This window comes from Montipora capricornis, chromosome 2, assembly GCF_036669925.1.
Source record: "Montipora capricornis isolate CH-2021 chromosome 2, ASM3666992v2, whole genome shotgun sequence".
NCBI classification, from domain to species: domain Eukaryota; kingdom Metazoa; phylum Cnidaria; class Anthozoa; order Scleractinia; family Acroporidae; genus Montipora; species Montipora capricornis.
Window position 1 is genome coordinate 12,894,991 of NC_090884.1, and position 7,500 is coordinate 12,902,490.

Genomic DNA, 7,500 nt, shown 5'->3' on the forward strand with positions numbered 1-7,500 from the left:
GGAATCACGAAGATTTTCAATTCTAAAAATTTTCAGTTTTAACATACATTTAGGGGCTAAAGAGACAAACGTATGATTTATTCCCCTTTGATTGTCAAAAAGGTAGGGAAATCACTGAAAAATGGGTAGCGATCTTAGGAACGTTGCCATTGTCTGAAAATTAAAGGTATAACGTTAAGCATAGATAGACACACGTCATACTAAAATTACAAGTTTATTGGTTAAATATTGTGTAAGATACACAAGACACAAATTGCATTCTTCAAGGAACACTTCAAGGAGATCTACATGACTACGTTTGGTGACGCATATACTTAGTTACCTTTGTTCAAAGGCCTCGTGGGGCAAGTAGCTTCGTTGTGCTCCTACAAAATCATCTTTCTTTACCCATTCAAGGCTAGGTACAAGCAATGCAACCATCAATTAAGGTATATAAAAGCGAAAAAGCAGCAGTAAACTGGAAAATAAAAAGAAAAAACGAAAAGCAGAGGATAAGGACGAGGAAGATGGGTACAAACAGCCCCATTACAGCTATAAGAAATGTCCTTTGTGCAAAAAGCAAGAAAAGTACAAATGCTTTCTCTGTGATAGCGTTGTACTCCAGCTGCACGTCCATCTTCAACGCGTCCACGAGTTAAAGAAATATTCCGACCATTATGAAAAGGTCTTGATTCACAGTAGGAGGTATGATGGCCAAACAGTTGAATTACTATGGGACGAGAATTACATTAAACAGAAAGGGAAACAAACATCTAAGAAGCCCATGCCATCTACCAGTAAGGAGTTTTGCAAATCTACGGATGAGTACAGTGAGGGCGAACCCAAAACCACCAAGACAGTCACCCCACTCGATATTTTGGCCCAGGAACTCTCCTCGGACACATCTGATGAGGATTTTGACCTGGAACCTGTTGTTTCAGTGGTGCCAGGTAGTCCCCAGAGTGGGAAACGCTCCTTTATGAACATTTTCCCGGACGATAGAGAAGATGCACCAAAAGAAGAGCCTGTTGAAGGAGAAGTCCAAGAAGATGCTACTGGTGAAGAGGCTGGTGACGTGGAAGGTCAGGGCCAGGATGAGGGTGGTTACGAGGATGAGGAAGCTGATGGTAATGGGGGAGTGGTAGTTCAGGAAAAGTGTTGGGGCGGTGATGAGGAAGATGTTGATAATGATGGTGAAGGGGATTAGGGTTCTAACGAGGAAAGCAGTGATAAAGGAGGAGGAGAGTACATGGAGGAGGAGGAGGAGGAGGAAGAGGATCACAACACAAGTGACAAAGAGACTGAAGGACAAGGAAGTCGAACATGGAAGGAGCTTTATAGTAAGGAAAATGCCACCACGCTTAAAGATCAGCTGCTATTGAAATTCTGCAAACATCTGCAAGCCATTCTTGGAGGATGTAAGAGTCAAAGACATGCCATCGATTATGCCCAAGATGTGCGCAGAATCTGGGATACTCTTAACGCAAAAGATGACAGCCTTGGGAGTCTCTTGGCAGACGGTGGGTTGCACATCTGGCGCAAGTGGGCTAAGCCATTATTAGATGCAAAAAAGGTGCGCCCTGGTACTATCAGGAGGCATTTGGGTTCTATTAACAAATTTTTTGCGTTCATTGTTGATCATGCCGAAAGCAAGACCAAGGGCTTCCCTGAAGTAGATAAAGAAACGCTAGAAACTATCAAACGCATGATGAAACGAGTCATGGCCATGGAAGACGTCATGAATGCAATAAATCCTAGCGACTTGAACAGGATGGTCGAAACAGAGCCAGCGAAGAGGGCACTGACACTGCTGAAGAACAGCATGGACGACACCATCAGCCTTGACGAGGCCATTGTTGTGTGGGATTTCCTAATAGCACGGATAAGCCTTGAAAACGTACAGAGGCCAGGCTCTCTTGAGACGGCCCGAATCAGGGACTTTGAACGCCTGCAGGAGAAAGAGGGGAAGTACATCATGTACGTTAGCAGACATAAGACAAGCAAAGCAGGCCCAGCTCCCATGACCTTGTCAGCAAACCTCAAATCCAACCTACAGGCTTACCTGCAAAACGTAAGACACATCCTGGTCAAGAAAACCGAAACCACAGTTTTCACAACAAAATCCGGGAGTGCATTTCCAGCAGGCACCATTGGAAAGCGGGTCACAGCATTCTGGCAAAAGGCACTAGGCAAACAGCAGCATGTGACAAGCACAAAGCTCAGAAAAGTGCATGTATTGCAGCTGTATAGCCGGGACGATGCATCAAAGAGAAGTGCACACACCCTGATGTGTCATACCTCAAGAACAGCTGAACGACACTACATGCTAAATCGCCTGGCTGATGCAGCCGTTGAGGGCCACCAAGTGCTAATGGAGAACATTGGGTTGACTGAAACAACTCCGACCCTAGTCACCACGTCCAAGTCTGCCAGTACAGAAGATGAGAAGACAGGAGAGTCAGACGACCCAGAAACATCAACAGGTGGATTTACCAAGCAGCAGCAAGACGATATTAATTTGCTCTTTGCACATAAAATTTACACCAATGGCCCATTGAGCCTTGATGAGACTTGCAACTTAAGGAACGAAGGTCTTAACCTCATGAGTCTTGTCAAAGACCCTGAAATGGTGGCCAAGGTCTACAAGAGAGTAAAATATCTCCAACGCAAATACGGCGAGGAAGGTATCAAAGCAGTGCAAGAACAAGACAGCCAAGAAAAAACAGCTGAGTGGCTGGAAAAGTCGAGTGGAACATCAACTAGAAAAGGAAGGTTTGTGTGGAGCCCCGAAGACGTGGAGGTCATAGAGAAAGAGTTCTCAGATTGGAACGAAGTTCCGAAAAAGGCCTTTATCCTTAATGCCTTCCGTTCGCGAGCCAACCAGAAAAGCATCTTAGAACGTCTTGGCGAATGCAGATGCTATGACAAGGTTAAAAGCATATAGATGACACTTTAGGAAAAATCCTGATGTATGTATCAACGTGAACTGTGTCGGCATGTATCTCAGCGGCAAGTGTAGGACCAACGTTAGCAAAATGTTTATTAAAAAGGTTGTTGTTAAACGCTATCGTCTGTGTAAGTGAATAATTCTCAGCTTTAAAGCTTTTTTCATCCCCCCCAAGAAACTAATAGAATCAAATCATAGACAATGCGTAAATGCGTGCCTGAACAAAGAATTAGAGACTACAGTTAAAAGAAATACAAGATCAAGCATTTAAGGTAGAGCATAAATCTAACCCGCCATCTTGGATTTTTTCCAAAGGGGTCAGCCTATGATTTTTGGTCAAAATTTCAAAATTCTTTAAAGCTTGTCTATTGTCAAATTGGACCTGGAAATGATGTTTGGTGATGTTCTAGAGAGGTGAGAAGGTTATCTTGACCATATTTGGAGATGTCCAATTTCGGCACCTGCCAGCTTTGGCTTTTTGGTTCTTTTTTGATGCCTTTCAAACATAAAAATATGCATCTGTTCAGTTTTTTTACCCAAATAAAAAACTAATACAATCAAATCGTTGACAATACGTAAATGTGTGCGTGAAAAAAAAATTAGAGACTACAGTTAAAAGAAATACAAGATACAGCCATTTAAAGTCAGGCATAAATCCAAGTCAATACCCCAATTACGCATGCAGCAAAACGATTCAAACATTGAAATACACTTGAACATGCCATTCCAATGCAAACAAGTAGTCGGCTAATACCACGTAGAAATGACTGAGCGGCATGCAAATCTACAGCTGGGAGGTTACAAAAGTGCCCGATTTCGTGGTAAGCACTTTGTTAAGAGCTTTAATCCCGGTTTCTTTGCCGAAATGTAGCTATTACCTTACCATTTATATGCCACACCATTCTCTCGCTTACCACATTAAATCAAATTTGAGTTATGACGGCCAGAAAAAATCTGCCGTGTAAGTGTTTGACTCTTCATGCCAATGAATAGAATCACGAATCGGAAAAACCCCATTTTTGGTTTCCTTATTTTGAAAACATTACTCCATCAATGTTATTAAGCCAAATTCGCTGAAAATCACACATAACTAAGATCAGTTACGTGGTAATCTACCAGTGAAAAATCTAAGGAATCGAAGCAATCTCTTCTTTTGAAAAATAGATTCAAAGTCACCTCGGTAATAAAAACAGCAACGTTACAAAAGTTCCCTATTTGCTAGAAGTTCCGAATGCCATTTTCAGGGAAAGTTTTCAAGAGATAGGAAACAATATTATAATCAAATTAAACGCCATCATGCCATCGGCAAGTGGCCCAATTTTTATCGTTTTTTATAAAGGAAGGGAAGTTATGACTACGAAAAGTTCTTTTGAACTCACGCGTAATAAGGCGACATGTGGTGACATGTTGATTTACGGCATGTAAACATGATACAAATGAGTAAATATAAACATCAACAATTATTGGATGAGGTTTTTGTGATATCCGGAATAATCAAGGTCGATCGATCGACCTTGATTATTTTGGATATCATAACTGAACCTAATACTTGTTTTACTACACATTATTTTCAAGAAAATAACGAAAAACGCATTATCGCACCGAACACAGTTTATTTTCGAAAAGCGATCCTCTTACTTCGCTGTCCAAGAACTTGACATTGCTCTTGGAAATCATGCATTGCGCGCGCAACCTCTAGATTAATCACTTATCTGCTAGCAGATTAGAGAGTAATCTGTAGGTTGCACTGTTTCCTAGGATTAACTGTAGGCTTTTAGCCAATGAGAAGACAGATAATGACAGTTTATTTTCGACAAGCGATCTTCTTTTTTTGCTGTCCGTGAACTTGACATTGCTCTTGGAAATCATGCATTGCGCGTGCAACCTCTAGATAATTCACTTATCTGCTAGCAGATTAGTGAGTAATCTGTAGGCTGCACTGTTTCCTAGAATTAACTTTAGGCTTTTAGCCAATGAGAAGACAGATAATGACTACAATGTATAATAAACACCCTTGACGACACAAGTTAGTCGCTCCTTACATATCACTTTTTTTGCAATTTATGCGCTTAACAGTTGTGCGCAAAAAGGTTATGTGTATAACAACCTGTGGAATATAAGGCCACCAACAAACCAACTGCACGGCGATTACCTCAGGGATGTTTGTGTTCGGCAAAAGAACTACAGAACATTATACATCGTATTCATTGGCTAAAAGCTTATGCAATTAAATTATGCATGGGAAACAGTGTAACTTTTATATTATTCACTAATTGGCTAGAAGAGTAGTAAATAATTTGTAGGTTGCAATGTTTATGTCATGTTTTTGTAGCGCTATTGATGCTCTATTGTCACGCTTTTGTCCTGCTTTTGTTGCGTTGTTCTCGGGCTGTTTTTGCGCTGTTTTGGCGCTGCTGTCGAGCTATTGTCACATCTTTTGGCACTGTTGTCTTTCTGTTATCGCTTTGTTGTCGCTCTATTATTGCACTGTTGTTGCATTGTTCTTGCACTGTTGTTGCACTGTTGCTGCCCAGTTGTCGCCCTGTTGTCGCGCTGTAATTGCACTGTTGTCTTGCTGCTGTCCTATTGTCTTCGTGCTTTTGTCGCGCTGTTGTTGGGCTGTTGCTGCACTGTTGTCGCACTTTAGCTCACTGTTTTTTTCTCTTTAAATTCTTGCTCAACCTCTCTCCTTTTCTTCTTCTTTTTTCAGATGCCAGTGTATCGTGGCATCAGTAGTATTTTCCTTCCACAATGTGTTCCATTTAGAGCTTAAGTCTTAGTTTCAGACTTCCTGCAGAGTTTTCCTGCTTTCGTCCTGATGCTTTTGTTTTGTACAGGGTTCTCAGCTCTTCTCTTTTTCTACCCAGGTCATTATGTGATGCTGTTTACTGGGCAAATATTTGCAATAAATCTAGTTTCAATTTTCGAATTTCTTCCGTTGATTTGTGATTGGTGGGCAACTACCACAAGTTAACTATCAGGAGTCCTTGTAACGTTTTCAAGCACGAGACTTAATAGAAAGTGGCCTATGGCGACTAAATAACCATTCCTTTCAAGAAAAAGACGCAATTTACCTTCATTCATTTAACATAACGGAAAAGGATCTCTTTATTTAAGTGCAACTTTTAATATGGTCACTGATGGTTGCATGCGCCTGATCAACAACTTAGAGCTAATAGTGACAACGAGTTAGAGAAATCAATAAAAGTTGACAAAATAAAATGATATGACAGCTTACTTTCCTTCCATTCGAAATGTTACTCAGGTTAATTTACCATTCAAAATGCTTTGTTCATATTTAATGTGACTGACATACAACATGATCGCCCTAGGCTAAATGCAAATAAACAACAAGTTAACGCTCATAACAAAAACAAACACACAGTTTTAAGTTTGTAATACACGTTTCGGATAAGCAACATCCGTCTTCAGTTGAGCGGAATACGAATGAACGATGTCGATGTGAAATAAAAGAGAGCTTAATAGAATGCATGAACTTTATTCATGACCAAAACGATAGCAACAGCAACTTAGATAACTAATAAGCGTTGCCAAAATGGAAAGATATGATAGTTCACTTTACAGAATCTGCCATTTAAAATGTTGCCTAGATTAACTTATTCTTGGGTAAGCCTCGTTCATAATTAATACAATTGACCAACAACGATAGTGAAAGCAAGTTAGATAACTAATAAGAATTGCCAAAATGAAATGATATGACAGCTTACCGTTTCACTATCTTCCTCTTGAAATGTTACTTAGGTCAATTTCAACTGTGCCTCGTTCACATTGACTACTGTGTCCACTGACAACATCTCTTAAATTATTAACTACCACAAAAAGCTTCAGTTTGTCCATTAAACTATTCTGTGCCATATTAATGACACAACACTTCAAGTTAAGCACAGCAAATGTTTGTAATTTTACATACTGATTTGAAGAGTGTGTTATCTCTGTGTTAGCCGCGTGTTAGCGTGTTAACCACCCCCCAAAACTTTATAGGCGTGGCTAAGGTATTTTGATACTCATAATTAAACAATGTAAAATTTATGAAATCAAGCCGTTTTTGTTTTTAGCAGGCATCTGGAAATAAAGATCTTTAAGGAGCGAATTAAATATGAACGACCTATGCACAGGGATAAAGTAACCTAGGTAACATCTGAAATGGAAGATAGTGTAAAGTGAGCTGTCATGTCATTTCATTATGGTAACTCGTATTAGTTATCTAACTTGCTGTTATAAACGTTGTTGGTTAATCGAATTGAATATGAACGACGCATACACAGGGATAATGTAACCTATTAGTAACATCTTAAATGGAAGGTAGTTTAAAGTGGACGACGCATAAACAGGGATAATGTAACCTAAGTAACATCTCAAATGGAAGAGTGAACTGTCATCATTTCATTTTGGCAACTCTTATTAGTTATCTAAGTTGCTTTCACTATCATTGTTGGTCAATCGAGTTAAGTATGAACAGGGATAATGTAACCTCGGTAACATTTGAAATGGAAGATAGTGTAAAGTGAGCTGTCATATCATTTCAGTTTGGCAACTCTTATTAGTTATTCAAC